The 17,404-nt window shown below is 35.8% G+C and overlaps 1 protein-coding gene across 5 annotated transcripts in view; it reads left to right on the forward strand.

Moving 5' to 3' along the window:
- GABRA2 (gamma-aminobutyric acid type A receptor subunit alpha2) overlaps positions 1 to 17,404 on the forward strand; it is a 168,646-nt gene that overhangs the window by 46,526 nt on the left and 104,716 nt on the right. Inside the window, exon 2 of one of the 5 annotated variants that reach the window (XM_053578072.1) lies at positions 16,221 to 16,382. The exons of the other annotated variants lie outside the window; for them this stretch is intronic. The gene's annotated coding sequence lies outside the window, so the exon portion shown is untranslated. The remainder of the gene's footprint in view (positions 1 to 16,220; positions 16,383 to 17,404) is intronic. 5 annotated transcript variants of the gene reach the window in all.

The following is a 17,404-nucleotide window of genomic DNA, read 5'->3' on the forward strand; positions in this document are numbered from 1 at the left end:
TAAAGGGAAGTGTAGTTTGAATAAAAGAGTAAAGAACACAGGCTTTACAGTAACAGTCCTATAAAGTCATTAAACCCAGAATAGCGACAGAAACAGACAATAAGACACCCTTTGAAGATTAGGGACATTTCTTATCTTTAGAGTTATCATATTAAACTGTTTAAAATTTCAATTTTTCTACCAAATATTTTTGGTTTATACCAAGAAATCAGAAAGTATACTCCATATACCAAAACAACAACAACAACAAAACTATACATCAGTACAAACTGTTCTTTAAGGATATTAGATATCAGACTTACTAGCCATCAATTTTAAATAAGCTGTTAAAAATATATTCAGTAAACTAAATGGAATGATATATACATAATAAAATGAAAGTATAGCAGCTATAACCCAGTTATAACCTAAGAATAGGGGGAAGAGGGAAAGGGAGGGGAGGGAGGGGGGAGGTGGGTAAAGGGAAGGGGATTGGTGGGATTACACCAGCGGTGCATCTTACAAGGGTATATGTGAAACTTGGTAAACAGTCTGTGAAGCTAGTGAATGATGCCCCATGAATATATCAATGTACACAGCTATGATTTAATAAAAAAAATTAACTAAAATGATTCAAACATATAAAATCATTAATAGAGTAGTAGTAAAAAATAATAAATGGAGAATAAGTTACTGGTAAGATTTTATATGTTAATAAATTTTATAATAGAAAAAAACAAATAAAATAAAATAAAATGAAAGTATAAAAACAACTTTTCACCAAAGTAGAATATTGACAGAGAGAAAAGTTGTCATGTGTTTTTTAAAAAATACATAGAAATTCTAGATATAAAAAAGAATTGATATAAAAAATTTACTAGAGGCATTAGTAGCAACTTTAAATTATCAGAATAATGAGTAAACCAGAAAAAGGTTAATTAAGATTATCTACTCTGAGGAACAGAAAAAAAACTAATTGAGAAAAATGAATACAGCTTCAAAGACCTATAGGACACGTAAAGTGTACCAATATTTGCATGATGGAATTTTCAGAGGAAAAGGAGACAAAGGGCCAGAAAGAATATTGAAAGAAATAATGGTTGGAAAGCTTCCAATTTTAATGATAAACATTAATGTACACATCTGAAAAGCTCAACAAAATAAAAGTATAAATTGAAAGATATTCATATGTAGGCACATCCTGGTAAAACTTTAGAAAGATAAAAATAGAATCTTGAAAGCAGCAAAGGAATTGCACATCATGTACAGGGGTTCCTCAGTAAGATAGATAGACATTTTCTCAACAGAGGCAGTGGCACAGTGTATTCAAATTACTGAAGAAAATGCCCATCAATAATGCTACATCTAGCAAAAGTATCCTTCAATAATGAAGGAGAAAGGGCCAGGCACAGTGCTCATGCTTATAATCCCAGCACTCTGGGAGGCTGAGGCAGGTGGATTGCCTGAGCTCAGGAGTTCGAGACCAGCCTGAGCTAGAGTGAGACCCCTATCTCTAAAAATAACTGGGTGTTGTGGTGGGCACCTATAGTCCCAGCTACTTGAGAGGCTGAGGCAAGAGAATCACTTAAGCCCAAGAGTGGGAGGTTGCTATGAGCTGTGACACCACAGCACTCACCAAGGTCAACAAAGTGAGACGTTGTCTCAAAAGAAAAAACATTAAAAAGAAATAATAATAAAGGAGAAATTAAGGAACTCCCAAATAAATAAACACTGAGAGAATTTGTCACTAGCACTCCTCCTATAGAAATACTAAAGATAATCTTTCAGGCTGAAATAAATATACGAGACAGTAACTTGATTGACATGAAGAAATAAGGAACTTGCCTAAAGATAAATCTATAGCTGCATATAAACAACAGTATAAATGTATTTTTGTCTGTAGCTTTTTTCTATCTCATTTAAGAACAGCTACCTAAACTAAGAATTATTCAGTGTTGATGGGTTTAAAATATATAAAGATGTAATTTGGCAAAAATTGCATAAAAGAGGAATGTATGGAAGGAACTATGAGTGGAGTAAACTTCTGTTTACTATCAACATTACATTGATATTAATCCAAACTGTATCATTTTAAGTTGTTAATTTTGGAATCCTCAGGGAAACCATAAATAAAGTTATACAAAATATAGTAAAATAAAGGAAAAGGGAATTAAAGTTTTATTCTTGAAAATATATATGTAATACAAAAGAAAAGGACATGATATATGAAAACAAATAGCAAGAAAAGAATCTAAGGGAAAAATAATGTTTGAACAATAACATTTCGAGACTTCAGTGCCCCACATTCAATAATTGCTATAATAACTAAGTAGAGCAACAAGGAAACAGAAGGCCTAAAAAACACTGTAAACCAACTAGATCTAACAGACGATAGCCTACTCCACCGAATAGGAGCAGAACACACATTCTTCTCAAGTGTTCATGGAATATTCTCTAGGATAGATTATCTTAGACAAAAAAAAAAAAAAAAAAAAAAATCAAGCTCACTAAATGTAAAAGGATTAAAATTGTACAATGTATGTTCTTTATGAACAAATGATTAAAATTAGAAATCAAAGACAAGAATTGGGAAATTCAGAAATATATGTACATTAACAAGAGCGTTAAGTCATAAAGAAACAACAGTGGAGATTTAAAAATCTTAGAGATGAATGAAAATGAGGATATAACACCGCAGATCTCATGGGATGCAGTTACAGCTGTGCTCTAATGGAAATTTAGGGGTATAAATGCCTATTCTTGAAAAAAAGTTTCAAATCAAGAATGTAATTTTCCACGTTATCACACAGTATAGAGAAGGGCAAACAAAATCTCCAAAAAGAAAATGATAAATTTTAAAAAGGAAAATAATAGAATAGAGAATAGAAAAACAATGGGAAAAAAATAGCAAACCACAGTTTGGTTCTTTGACAAGACGGGCAAAATTGACAGATCTTTGCCTAGAGTGACCCGAAAAAATGAGAAAGATTCAAAATACTAAAATCAAAGTATTATTAATACTCATCTTACTGATAAACTTAAAGGGATACTATGAACATTTGTATGGGACAGACTAACAACGTAAATGAAATGGACAAATTCCTGGAAAGATGCAAAGGACTAAAACAAACTAAAAGAGAAATGAAAAATCTGAGTAGATTTATACAAATTAACAGACTGAATGAGTTATAAAACACTTTCCACAAAGCAAAGTCCAGGCCCAGATGGCTTCACGGATGAATTTTAACAAACATTTAAAGAAGAATTAACACTGATCCTTCATAAATTCTTCTGAAAAAAATTGGAAAGAATACTTCCCAACTCATTTTGCTAGACTAGTATTACTGTGATACCACACCAAAGACATCATGAGAAATCTACATATATTAATATCCTCTATGATTATAGACCAAAAAAAAAGTTTGACAAAATACAAGTAAATTAAATGCAGTAACGTGTAAACATTTATACACAAAAAGTGAGATTTCTTACAGGAATGCAAAGGTTTTTTAATGCATAAAATAAGTTGATATTAACAGCAAAAGGGTAAGTGCTCCAGTATCATCTGAATAGGTGCAGGTAAATTATTAGACAAAATGCAACACCTATTGATATTAAAAACTGTCTACAAATTAGGAATGGAGGTATTCCTATTATAATTAAATACAAAGACAAATCCATAGAAACAAAAACTGAATTTGGAGTTCCACACATCCTGGGAGAAGGGAGAACAGGGAATGACTACTAATGGATACAATGGATTTACTTATGGTGATAAAATTGTTTTCAGTAGAGAGAGTAATGATATTGCATAACTTGATGATGGAAACAGAAACCATTGACTTGCACATTATGAAAGAGTGTGTTTCGTATTATATATATGACAATCTCAATAAATCTAATATTAAACAAGATAGATAGCAGGGCTGAATGAGTGTTGAGTATTCCCCTGGAAAGATGAAGGAAGGTTTAGGAGTTGTAGCAAAGGAGGAGGGGAGCAGTCTTTGGATCATAGACATGTTTGAGAGCAGATTTACTGTTGAAAAGAGAGAAACCAAGATATGTATCCTGGAGTGTGGGAATTACAACCAAATTCAGTGGGGAAGGCTGTAAGTACAGTTGACGTTGGAGAGGAAAGTCAGTTTTGTTTGAGACATAATGAGTTTGAAAAATTTTTTAGGCAGCCAAGTGGAGATGCCAAGTAGGCAGTTGGATGTAGAAGTCTGGATTTTAGAAGAAAGCTCTAGACTGAAATAGAAATTCAGGAGTCCTTGACTGCATGAAATAAATCAACAAAGAACTAAGTGTAAATAAAGACGATCCCAAACTGAAATTAAGGCATTCCGATACCAATAGGTTGAGGATAAGAATGAAGGATTCAGAGGACGAGACCAGGAAGGGTGGATTGAAATCAAGTGATTGTGGGAACCCTAGAAACCAAGTGAAGTAGGATCTTACTATAAATAGCATATGTCATGTTTTCAGTTGTATATTTATTTGATTTTTACATGCTATCTCTCTTCATTATGCTATAATAAGCTCCATTTTAATATCAGAAGATACGTCTACTTTAAATGACTCTGTGAACTAAGAGTAAGCTTGCATCTATTTAGTAAGGATTTATTAAGAACATTCGTGGTCTCTTGAATTACTCTCTGCTGTGGCTTACTTTTCTAAGCAATCAAAAATCCTTGTCTCCATGGAAATTACCGTCAATGAGAGGATAGAGACTAATACTATTTTGTTGAACTTACTACAGCAATGGAAATGTTTAGCTGTGCTAGCCAATACGGTAGCCATAACCACATACCTGCATATGACTAAAATGTGGCTAGTATGAATAAGAAACTAAATTTTTAATTCCATTTAATTATAATTAATTAAAATGTGATTTAGATAGCCATGTGTGACTTGCATCTACCATGTGGGTAGATATAGCCAGCAAGCCTTGAAGATAATAAATAAAGGACCATATAGAGGCAGGGAGAGATTTGCATGGGTTGCAGCTTAAAACAGAACAGTGATTCTATTCCCTCATTCCCTCCTGGTGTGTGAGTGTTGAGTGTGTCAGTTGGAAACCATGTACCCACCCATGATGAGCCATGGGGAAGAGTGGGCCTGATTAGCCTTGGAGATGGTTAAACAAATCCTCCATCACATCTTCACTGCCTGATATAGACGTGGGAACTGAAATGTCTTTAAATCAGAAAACTGATGCAACCTTTTCACTTCACAGAGGTAGGAGAGGCTAGTCATAGAAAATTCTAGACTGAGAATTCATTCAAGGAAAATTCTACAGATAGGAACCAAGAGAAGAGAACACTCTTTGTGGCAAATTGTGACTTTGTAAGATTTTCAATCTCAAACTCTTGCAAGGGTCAGATAATTGGCTCACATAGGGACTATGGAGAATCAGAGAGTTTTCTTCCCATCTATGATGGTTAGCTAACTTTGGAAGGTGTGATAGTGGATATATTACTATTCCTATTACCATACATTTTAAGAAATAAGAATGAATGCAAGATTTCATTTTCACTACGATTTAACAAAAATTCTGGAAATTGGCCAATGCAATAACCTAAAATAGAAACAGATGTTGGATAAAGGAGGTTAAAGGAGATTTTTTTTTAATGATCCACAGATTGTGTACTTAGAAAATCTTCTGGTTCAATGAATGTGAATAAAATAATAATTATCCTCCCTGGATCTCATTAAAGTGGTGAAGACAGGATTTTCTTAGAGAAAGTATTTTCCATTCCTTGAAAAATCGACTTATGACTAGATCAAACAATAGATGTCCCCTACAAGTTCTTTTATATCATATACACAAAAATTATCTGAAATATTGCTGTGATTTCCTTTCTAACCTTACATATGCTATTATAGCTCTCTTGAGAAAATACTTTTTGAAACGTGTGTGTGTGGTGGGAAAGAAAGAAGACTTGGAACAAAGAATATCAAATGTCCATTAATCATTTACAAGAAGACAAAATATTGCATTTGCCAAATGTTTGAAAAATTATTGTTTGGAAAGTTTGATTGCTATTGTATGTTCCTTTACCCGGTACAGGTGAACTATTCATGAGTTCATCAAAATCTTTTTGACAGGCTTTTAAAAAGAATATTTTCCAGTTACTTCATATCCTCAGCATCCATTTACTTTACAACCCTTTTGTATTTGTTTTATGCTTTTATACTTCTACTGAAACTGCTCTTTTCCGGGCTCTAAAGATCCTCTAATAGTCTCAAATAAAAGGACCTATTTCAGCAATACTGCTTCAGAAATAATAAAAAAACAACAAGCCAATTCTTCCCTTGGTTTCTACCCTTTTCTATCATCCTTTCTTATTTTCAATCTCATGTTTTTTCATCTTAACTTTTATAGCATCTTCCAACTGAATACATCATCTTCTCTCCTTTCATTTGGCTTTCTTGCTGTTATAAATGGAATAGAACATTCCTAGGAACATATCCTTGGCCATAAAATTCTCTAAATCAGAGGCCTCCAGTGAAACAGTTCCTGCCATATATATTCAAACAATATTCTCATCACTGTAACACATCAGTACTGTTTTGATACAAACTTTGCCTTTCTCTACAACCTGATACCACCCACCCTCTACACATGTTTGCTATCGTGTTCATGGAACAAACTTAGCTATTTGGGTATTGACTTTCGCACAAAGTCAATGCCTTGAATACCCTCCCTTCACTTTGTTGTCTTCAGAGGTACTTAGGACCTTTGAAAGTTACAAAAGAGTGGCGCTCAGCTAGATGTCTTTCTCTAAGACGCTTCTCTAAGACGCTTCTCTGTCAAAGAAGATAGATGTACTATCTTCTCAGGAACAGCAGACATTTAATGTACCACATTTTTAATATTCTATTCTATTACACTGTGTGCCCTTCACAGGCAGACACTTTATTTACTTTTTATCCTCAAATATCTATCTTAAGTGAATCTTGAGGGATAAGAAATTTTAGTTGTACATTATTTTTGTTTTTAGTTTTGTAAAGGATTTTATAAGGAAGCTTTGTTATTGTATGCTGCATTAGCCACTGAATAGCAATTTTTTCTAAATTAATTTAAACTCTTCTTGAAATTATAGATTCATTTTGGATATCCTTTCGAGCTGTTGATTTTTTCTATGAACTATTTTAAAAATTCAGAAAAGTATACAGAATATCAAAATTTATTCAATCATCAACTTCATAAAATCTTCAGATTTTGCCAAAATTCATTAGGGTCAATTTTATTGATTGGTTGATGGATACAGGGTCTTGGTCTCTTGCCCAGGCTAGAGTGCAATGGCTTAGTCATAGTTCACTGCAACCTCCAACTCCTGGGTTCCAGAGCTCTTCCTACCTCAGCTTCTCAAATAGTTAGACTTTTTTTTTTTTTTTTTTTTTAATATTTTATAGAGATGTGGCCTCTTAGTGTTGCTCAGGCTGATCTTGAAATCCTGACCTTGAGCAATCCTGCTGCCTCAGCCTCCCAAAGTGCTGAAATTATGTATATGAACCACCATGCCTGGCCTAGGATCAATTTTAAAAGAAAGAAAATATAAGAAACACATTATTAGTTGCCCTTAAGGACACATCTACAAGTATTTTTCTTCTTCTCCCCAAAGGGGTAACCTCCATCACGAACTCGATGATGATTCTTAATGATCATAGCTTTTCCATGTTTATCAAGTGCATTCTTTATTTTTGCCTCTGGATAAATTTATACAGAAAATCCTCTTATTTTTGCATATTAGACTGTAGGTATTTCTAAAGCCAAGTTTTTAGCTGACAATTATTTTGAGATAACTCAAAACTATTCAAGGAAGAGACTATTTCAAGGAAGAGCTGCTTACTCTTTTTTTTTTTTTTTTTTATTGTTGGGGATTCATTGAGGGTACAATAAGCCAGTTACACTGATTGCAATTGTTAGGTAAAGTCCCTCTTGCAATCATGTCTTGCCCCCATAAAATGTGACACACACTAAGGCCCCACCCTCCTCCCTCCATCCTTCTTTCTGCTTCCCCCCCCATAACCTTAATTGTCATTAATTGTCCTCATATCAAGATTGAGTACATAGGATTCATGCTTCTCCATTTTTGTGATGCTTTACTAAGAATAATGTCTTCCACTTCCATCCAGGTTAATACGAAGGATGTAAAGTCTCCATTTTTTTTAATGGCTGAATAGTATTCCATGGTATACATATACCACAGCTTGTTAATCCATTCCTGGGTTGCTGGGCATTTAGGCTGTTTCCACATTTTGGCAATGGTAAATTGAGCTGCAATAAACAGTCTAGTACAAGTGTCCTTATGATAAAAGGATTTTTTTCCTTCTGGGTAGATGCCCAGTAATGGGATTGCAGGATCGAATGGGAGGTCTAGGTTGAGTGCTTTGAGGTTTCTCCATACTTCCTTCCAGAAAGGTTGTACTAGTTTGCAGTCCCACCAGCAGTGTAAAAGTGTTCCCTTCTCTCCACATCCACACCAGCATCTGCAGTTTTGAGATTTTGTGATGTGGGCCATTCTCACTGGGGTTAGATGATATCTCAGGGTTGTTTTGATTTGCATTTCTCTAATATATAGAGATGATGAACATTTTTTCATGTGTTTGTTAGCCATTCGTCTGTCGTCTTTAGAGAAAGTTCTATTCATGTCTCTTGCCCATTGATATAAGGGATTGTTGGCTTTTTTCATGTGGATTAATTTGAGTTCTCTATAGATCCTGGTTATCAAGCTTTTGTCTGATTGAAAATATGCAAATATCCTTTCCCATTGTATAGGTTGTCTCTTTGCTTTGGTTATTGTCTCCTTAGCTGTACAGAAGCTTTTCAGTTTAATGAAGTCCCATTTGTTTATTTTTGTTGTTGTTGCCATTGTCATGGCAGTCTTCTTCATGAAGTCTTCCCCCAGGCCAATATCTTCCAGTGTTTTTCCTATGCTTTCTTTGAGGATTTTTTTTGTTTCATGCCTTAAATTTAAGTCCTTTATCCATCTTGAATCAATTTTTGTGAGTGGGGAAAGGTGTGGGTCCAGTTTCAGTCTTTTACATGTAGACATCCAGTTCTCCCAACACCATTTATTGAATACGGAGTCTTTCCCCCAAGGTAAGTTCTTGTTTGGTTTATCAAAGATTAGGTGGTTGTAAGATGTTAGTTTCATTTCTTGGTGTTCAATTCGATTCCAAGTGTCTATGTCTCTGTTTTTGTGCCAGTACCATGCTGTCTTGAGCACTATGGCTTTGTAGTACAGACTAAAATCTGGTATGCTGATGCCCCCAGTTTTATTTTTGTTACTAAGAACTGCCTTAGCTATACGGGGTTTTTTCCGGTTCCATACAAAACGCAGAATCATTTTTTCCAAATCTTGAAAGTACGATGTAGGTACTTTGATAGGAATGGCATTGAATAGGTAGATTGCTTTGGGAAGTATAGACATTTTAACAATGTTGATTCTTCCCATCCATGAGCATGGTATGTTCTTCCATTTGTTAATATCCTCTGCTATTTCCTTTCTGAGGATTTCATAGTTTTCTTTATAGAGGTCCTTCACCTCTTTCGTTAGGTATATTCCTAGGTATTTCATTTTCTTTGAAACTATGGTGAAGGGAGTTGTGTCCTTAATTAGCTTCTCATCTTGACTGTTATTGGTGTATACAAAGGCTACTGACTTGTGGACATTGATTTTATATCCTGAAACATTACTGTATTTTCTGATGACTTCTAGGAGTCTTGTGGTTGACTCTTTGGGGTTCTCTAAGTATAAGATCATGTCGTCAGCAAAGAGGGAGAGTTTGACCTCCTCTGCTCCCATTAGGATTCCCTTTATTTCCTTGTCTTGCCTAATTGTATTGGCTAGAACTTCCAGCACTATGTTGAATAGTAAAGGTGACAGAGGACAACCTTGTCTGGTTCCAGTTCTAAGAGGAAAAGCTTTCAGTTTTACTCCATTCAGTAAAATATTGGCTGTGGGTTTGTCATAGATAGCTTCAATCAGTTTTAGAAATGTGCCACCTATGCCTATACTCTTCAGTGTTCTAATTAGAAAAGGATGCTGGATTTTATCAAATGCTTTTTCTGCATCTATTGAGAGGATCATGTGATCTTTATTTTTGCCTCTGTTAATATGGTGGATAACGTTTATGGACTTGCGTATGTTAAACCAGCCTTGCATCCCTGGGATGAAGCCTACTTGATCATGATGAATGACTTTTTTGATGATAAGCTGTAATCTATTGGCTAGGATTTTGTTGAGAATTTTTCCATCTATATTCATGAGTGAGATTGGTCTGAAATTCTCCTTTTTGCTTGGGTCTTTTCCTGGTTTTGGTATCAGGGTGATGTTTGCTTCATAGAATGTGTTGGGGAAGATTCCTTCCTCCTCAATTTTTTGGAATAATTTCTGCAGTACAGGAATAAGCTCTTCCTTGAAGGTTTGATAGAATTCTGGAGTGAAGCCATCTGGACCAGGGCATTTTTTAGTTGGAAGCTTTTTTATTGTTTCTTTGATCTCAGTGCTTGAAATTGGTCTGTTCAGGAGGTCTATTTCTTCCTGGCTAAGTCTAGGGAGAGGGTGTGATTCCAAATATTGATCCATTTCCTTCACATTGTCAAATTTCTGGGCATAGAGTTTCTGGTAGTATTCAGAGATGATCTCTTGTATCTCTGTGGGATCAGTTGTTATTTCCCCTTTATCGTTTCTGATTGAGGTTATTAGAGATTTTACTTTTCTATTTCTAGTTAGTCTGGCCAATGGTTTATCTATTTTATTTATTTTTTCAAAAAACCAACTCCTTGTTTCATTAATTTTCTGAATGATTCTTTTGTTTTCAATTTCATTGATCTCTGATTTGATTTTGGATATTTCTTTTCTTCTACTGGATTTAGGCTTAGATTGTTCTTCTTTTTCCAATTCCATAAGATCTCTTGTGAGATTGTTGATGTGCTCTCTTTCTGTTTTTCGAATGTAGGCATCTAAAGCGATGAATTTTCCTCTCAAAACTGCTTTTTCAGTATCCCACAGGTTTTGGTAGCTTGTGTCTTCATTGTTGTTATGCTCAAGGAAGTTAATGATTTCCTGTTTTATTTCTTCCTTCACCCATCTGTTATTCAACAGAAGATTGTTTAATTTCCATGCCTTTGGGTGGGGTTGAGCATTTTTGTTAGAGTTGAGTTCCATCTTTAGTGCCTTATGGTCTGAAAAGATACAAGGTAAAATTTCAATTCTTTTGATTCTGTTGATATTTGTTTTGTGTCCCAGGATATGATCAATTTTGGAGAATGTTCCATGGGGTGATGAGAAGAATGTATATTCTTTATCTTTGGGGTGGAGTGTTCTATATACGTCTATCAAGCATAGTTGGTCTAGGGTCTCATTTAAATCTCTTACATCTTTGTTTAATTTCTGTTTAGAGGATCTGTCCAGCTCTGTAAGAGGTGTGTTAAAGTCCCCTGTTATGATGATATTATCAGATATCATATTGCTCAGACTGAGTAAGGTCTGCTTCAAGAATCTGGGAGCATTTAAATTGGGTGCATAAATATTTAGAATTGAAATGTCTTCTTGTTGTATTTTTCCCTTGACCAATATAAAGTGACCATCTTTGTCTTTTTTGACTTTAGTTGCTTTAAATCCACATGTGTCTGAAAATAAGATTGCAACTCCTCTTTTCTTCTGAATTCCATTTGCCTGAAAAATTGTCTTCCAACCCTTGACTCGGAGCTTTAATTTGTCTTTTGAAGCCAGGTGTGTTTCTTGCAGACAGCAAATGGATGGCTTGTGTTTTTTAATCCAGTCAGCCAATCTATGTCTCTTCAGTGGGGAATTCAAGCCATTAACATTTATTGAGATAATGGATAAGTGTGGTAGTATTCTATTCGTCTTATTTGGTGAGAGTCCATTGCTTAGTTTTATCTTTTGCATCAGTGTGGAGGTTAGGTTCTGTCCTTTGATTTCTGAGTTCTTACTTTGCTGCTGATCCATTGTGGTGGTCAGTGTGCAGAACAGGTTGAAGTATTTCCTGTAGAGCTGGTCTTGTTGTGGCGAATTTCCTCAATGTTTGTATATCCGTAAATGATTTGATTTCTCCGTCAATTTTGAAGCTTAGCTTAGCAGGGTACAGAATTCTGGGCTGAAAATTGTTCTGTTTAAGTAGATTAAAGGTAGATGACCATTGTCTTCTTGCTTGGAAAGTTTCATTAGAGAAGTCTGTGGTAACTCTGATGGATTTGCCCCTGTAGGTCAACTGGCGCTTACTCCTGGCAGCTTGCAGAATCTTTTCTTTTGTCTTGACTTTGGACAGGTTCATCACAATGTGTCTTGGAGAAGCTCGGTTAGAGTTGAGGCGACCCGGGGTCCGATATCCCTCTGAAAGCAGTGTGTCAGAATCTTTGGTGATGTTTGGGAAATTTTCTTTTATAATATTCTCTAGTATGGCTTCCATTCCTCTGGGGCATTCTTCTTCCCCTTCTGGAATTCCTATAACTCGTATGTTGGAACGCTTCATAAAGTCCCATAATTCTGACAGTGAACGTTCTGCTTTCTCTCTCTTCTTTTCTGCCTCTTTTACTGTCTGAGTTATCTCAAGAACTTTGTCTTCTACCTCTGAAATTCTTTCTTCTGCATGGTCTAACCTGTTGCTGATACTTTCCATTGCATCTTTAAGTTCCCTAATTGACTGTTTCAGTTCCTTCAGGTCTGCTATATCCTTTTTATATTCTTCATATCGTTCATCTCTTATTTGATTCTGTTTTTGGATTTCCTTTTGGTTATTTTCCACTTTATTAGCAATTTCCTTCATTGTTTCCATCATTTCTTTCATTGTTTTCAACATGTGTATTCTAAATTCCCTTTCTGTCATTCCTAACATTTCTATACTGGTGGAATCATCTGCAGTAGCTACCTCATGGTCCCTTGGTGGGGTTGTTCTAGACTGGTTCTTCATGTTGCCTGGAGTTTTCTGCTGATTCTTCCTCATGAGTGATTTCTTTTATCTGTTTGCTTGCCCTAATTTTCCTTTCACTTCCTCTTGCTCTTTAAGTTCTTGTGCCTGTGGACTAAAGGTTACAGGACCAGAAGGGTGAGAAGGTTGAAGAGCAAAAAAAAAGGGGATGAAAGAAAGGAGGACCGAGTGATAAGAAAAAAAGAAAGATAGAGAAAGGAGAGGGGGTGGGTATAAGGAATATTGACAAAAAGAAGAGAGGCACAGAAAGAGGGAGACAGGGCAATATAGGTGTACAGTAGGGTACTTTGACACAACCTTAAAAAACCCCACCTTCTGGGGGTGCCCAGTTGCGTGGTTCCCTTGAGGTCAGCAGCTCTTTGCTAACCTGATCAGACACAGTACCCCACCTCCACCAAGTAGAGAGGAAAGACAAAAATGCTATAAATCAAACCAAAAGAAGCAAACAGAAAACTTTACAGGGATAAAATTGGGTGAAAAACCAAATTATATCGGTAGAAACACTAGCAAAAATGAAGTTGAAGTTATTAAAAAAAGCAGCAATGGGAAATTATAATTAAACTAGGAAAATTGAGAAAGAAAAAGGGATCTGTGTGGAAAAGATTGAAATTAAAAAAACAAAAGAATATCAGCAACGTCAAAATAAACAAACAAAAAAAAAAACCAAGCAAAAAAAGAAAGAAAAAAATACACAACCAAAAACAAAGCAGTTTGTATATGTTATTGAATATTGTCTGGGCAACACGTGGTCTTCTGGGGTATGAGATGTTAGTCACAGTTCAGATACGACTGGAGGCTGCTGATTACTCAAACCCCAGCAGGTAGACACCCTGAATCTCTCTTCAGCCTACTTAAAAGGCACTTCGAAGTTGTAAACCTGTTGAGCAGAAGCTTTCCCAGCTTTCTTGCTGGAATCGCTGCTGAAGTGGCTATCCACTTACTCAGTGTGCCAAAACCGGTCTCACTCTGCCCCTGAGGGTTAGGGCTGCAAGGCGGCTCAGACCCCACCCTTAGGCTACTTGGTTGCTGGGTTACCAGCTCCCACCCGTTTCTAGCTCTGCGACCCTGAGGGCGGAGCTTGCCGGGGCAGATCGCTGACAATGGATCCGTGTGACCCACCGCCAAACACTATTAGCTCCGTCTGGCTCAGCGGCTCAGACTGGGGCCCTAGACAACGGCCAAAGTTCTCGCACTCCCGCTCAGGCCTTCCCCAAGGCAGTTAAACTCAGTGCCAAGTCCAAGGACATCAAAACAGTTCACAGGTAAGGCCTTTCTGGTTTGCAGTCTCGCTGCTACTGAACTTACAGTTGTGGGCGGGTTTAGACGGATTGAACACACGCGACCACTTGCCGGTTTTCCACGGATTTAGTCCTCCTCTTGGGGTCCAGAAGTCTCTCGCTGACTCCCTGTATCCTCATAGGAGTGATGATAGGCAGTTCCCACCAGCCAGAGACGCCTGGAGTCCTATCTCCCCAGACTCACGGTGCCCAGATGCAAGGAAGCTGTTACTCGGCTGCCATCTTGCTCCCACCCCCAGAGCTGCTTACTCTTAAGAGTTCAATTTTGGTTTGCACTAAATCAGGGCTTTCTTCAAGTATATTTTTTCCCTTTGTTTGGCTTTGGTACTTCACTGGGACTTTCCTAGATTTGCAAATGTGCCTTCATCAGTGGACATTTTGAGTTCTGCCTTCCCAAGTGACAAATGGCTTCTTGGGCTTCTTGTAAGTAGCAGCAGCAATGCATGGCCATTTTTACTGTTGCTAAAATATTCTGAGAAAAGGTAGATGTTCTACACAAATCATAATGAAAAATGATTTGTTTATTCAAATACGCAGCAACTGGCATGTAACAGGCATTGGACTAAGCACTCGGGATTAAAAAATGAAAAGAAATGATACACTGTCCGTATTTTTGGATGCTTGACTCCTGATTGAGGAGACAGAGCAAACATAAAAACAAGTAAAAAAATTTAAGGCATGGAAATAATGTCAAATTTTAAAAAGATCTTTAAAGATAAACAAAGTATTAGGGAGAAAAACAATGAGAGAAGAGGACTTTCATTACATCGAGGGAACAGTGCACACCTGCTCTGGAAAAAGAACATGTAAGCTGAGACTTAAATTCAGAGAATCAACTAACCCCCAAATGGCAAATTAGAGGTTATAGCCACTATGAAGGCTCCAAATCAGGATAGAACTTGATGTTTCCACTCAAAGTGATCAGAACTCAAGAGAATGACTCAAGATTCCTAAAACGTACAAACAACAAGGTTGCCACCAGGCTAAAAGTTCATTTAGTAAATCTGTGACATTCATCTGCCCCATGGACCAGAATATTGTAAAACGCATTAATAAGACAATTCTACCCTGTTCTAAATCCTCATGGGAAAACAAAGCATAACCAGAAAATACTATGAACTGTCCTTCACAGATCAGTGTTGCAAGATCTAGAAATAGCCTGTGTTCATATAATCTCTCGTTTTCCTCTTCCCTTCCATTCTTTTTCCTTCCTTCTTTCCTTCTCATAGTGCAACCCAAATCATAATGCAAGATTGAATTTTGGTTCTAGAATCCCAAAGGCTTTGTCAGATGTATGAAATATTTGTAGTCATCACGCTAAAATATTTCACTGATCCATGTTGATTGTTCACAGCTTCAAGCTTTCCTCTATACTGAAATCCTGAAAATCTCTTCCCCAAGGATCCTTTTTCCAGGCTCAGATTCCACTGAGTATTCATGGTCAGTGTTCAGCTTGCTGATTTTCGTTTGTATGAACTTCCAGAGCAGGAGAATACCTCCTCAAATGCACGTTTGTGAAGTAAATAATCTAGGAATAATTTCCTTTTCTCAAGATAACTTTGCATATCTAGGTTCTGAATCTTTGGAGCTTTCTTTGACTGTGTAGAGTTTTGAGGCTAACCTTATTTTTCTTTTTTCCATTCTTAGTTGACATGATTTCATGGCCCCTATGTACTGATTAAAACTCTTTTACCCTTGATTGTCATAGAGTGAATGTTATTTACATCTTTAGCATTAATACATTCACACATTTTGTCATCTCTTTTCTCTAACTTCAAGGAGAATAATTTAGCTTTCCTCTATTAGAATGAAAACTACCTTAACATTTTAACTTCTCTTTTCTGGAACAATTTAGGTTAACGTCTATAACAAGTAGAGATTTATTCGATTTTTATTGAGTAAGTGTGATAGCATGATTAATTTGGTGTGAATAGGAGGAAAACAACAAACTTGGGTTTCATTTTCATGTCTTTCTAACAGCAGGTAGAGTTCAGATTGGGGACCTGACACGTAATTTGTGAGGCCCTATCAAAAATGAAAATACAAGGCCCTTTGTCCAAAAAATAATTTAGAATTTTCAAAGAGCACAAAGAGAACATTTAACTAAGCACAGAGTCCTGTGGAACTGTACAAGTTATATGAGTATTATGCCCAGAAAGCTGACCCCCTGTAGGTCTTTGGGGTTGGGAACAACTGGAAATAACTGTATAAATATATTTGGATTTAAAATTGCTTTTACACTAGAATTTCATAAATATACTTTTAGGGAGAAAGTAGTATCTAAAAGTTGAGTTAACATATTTATTTTGGCTACTATATTTGTACTATGCTTACTACACCCAGGATGTAGTAGGCATTTAGTCTAAAATGTGTTTTTAAAGTCTTTTTTATTTTTTATTCTGACCTTAGTAGATTCATATCCCAGATATACTTTACTCTCTCCAATTACAGATTTGACAATTAGTGGACAAGGGATTTAGCTCATGATAATAGAAATTAATAATGTATTGTTCCCCTACAAGAACATTGAAAAGATTCTTGTTTTTAAATCCTTTCTTTGAGCTTTTCCTCCTTCACTATTTGGCTTTATTTAAAACCAGAGATCTAAGTCAGCAGCTAATAGGGCCATTCAGTTAATTGTAGTTAGAGTTGATATGTTACATTATTTTATAATTCAATTTAAGTCAGTCTTAGCATTTCAGACATTCTTAAATGCATTTACAAGCAAACTTGTCTGGAAGTCATCCATGTGATTAGTTAAAGCATTTTACTTTTATGTCATTGAATAATAAAGCTTTTCTATTTTTATGTATTATGTTTATTTATAGTTATTAGCAATGTATTTCATGCTTTTTTTAGAGAAGACACTAATTTACAATATAAACTGAATCTTCGTCATTATGAAATACCATCTGAACTATTTAAACATCAGTTGGGACTGTACTAAAATACAGCTATACTTTATTTTTAGTATCGATGACAAATTTATTGTAAACAAGTTCACTTATGATTTCTAAGAAATTATTCATGCTGAGCAATATGTCTCAGAATAGGATGCTCTAATATAGTAGTTCCCATGTAAGAATGTCGTAATATTTCTAGACATTTTGCATTTAAGATGGTGAGAAATTATGAAGTAAGTTACCAATATAGCTATTTTTGTT

This window comes from Nycticebus coucang, chromosome 23, assembly GCF_027406575.1.
Source record: "Nycticebus coucang isolate mNycCou1 chromosome 23, mNycCou1.pri, whole genome shotgun sequence".
NCBI lineage: Eukaryota > Metazoa > Chordata > Mammalia > Primates > Lorisidae > Nycticebus > Nycticebus coucang.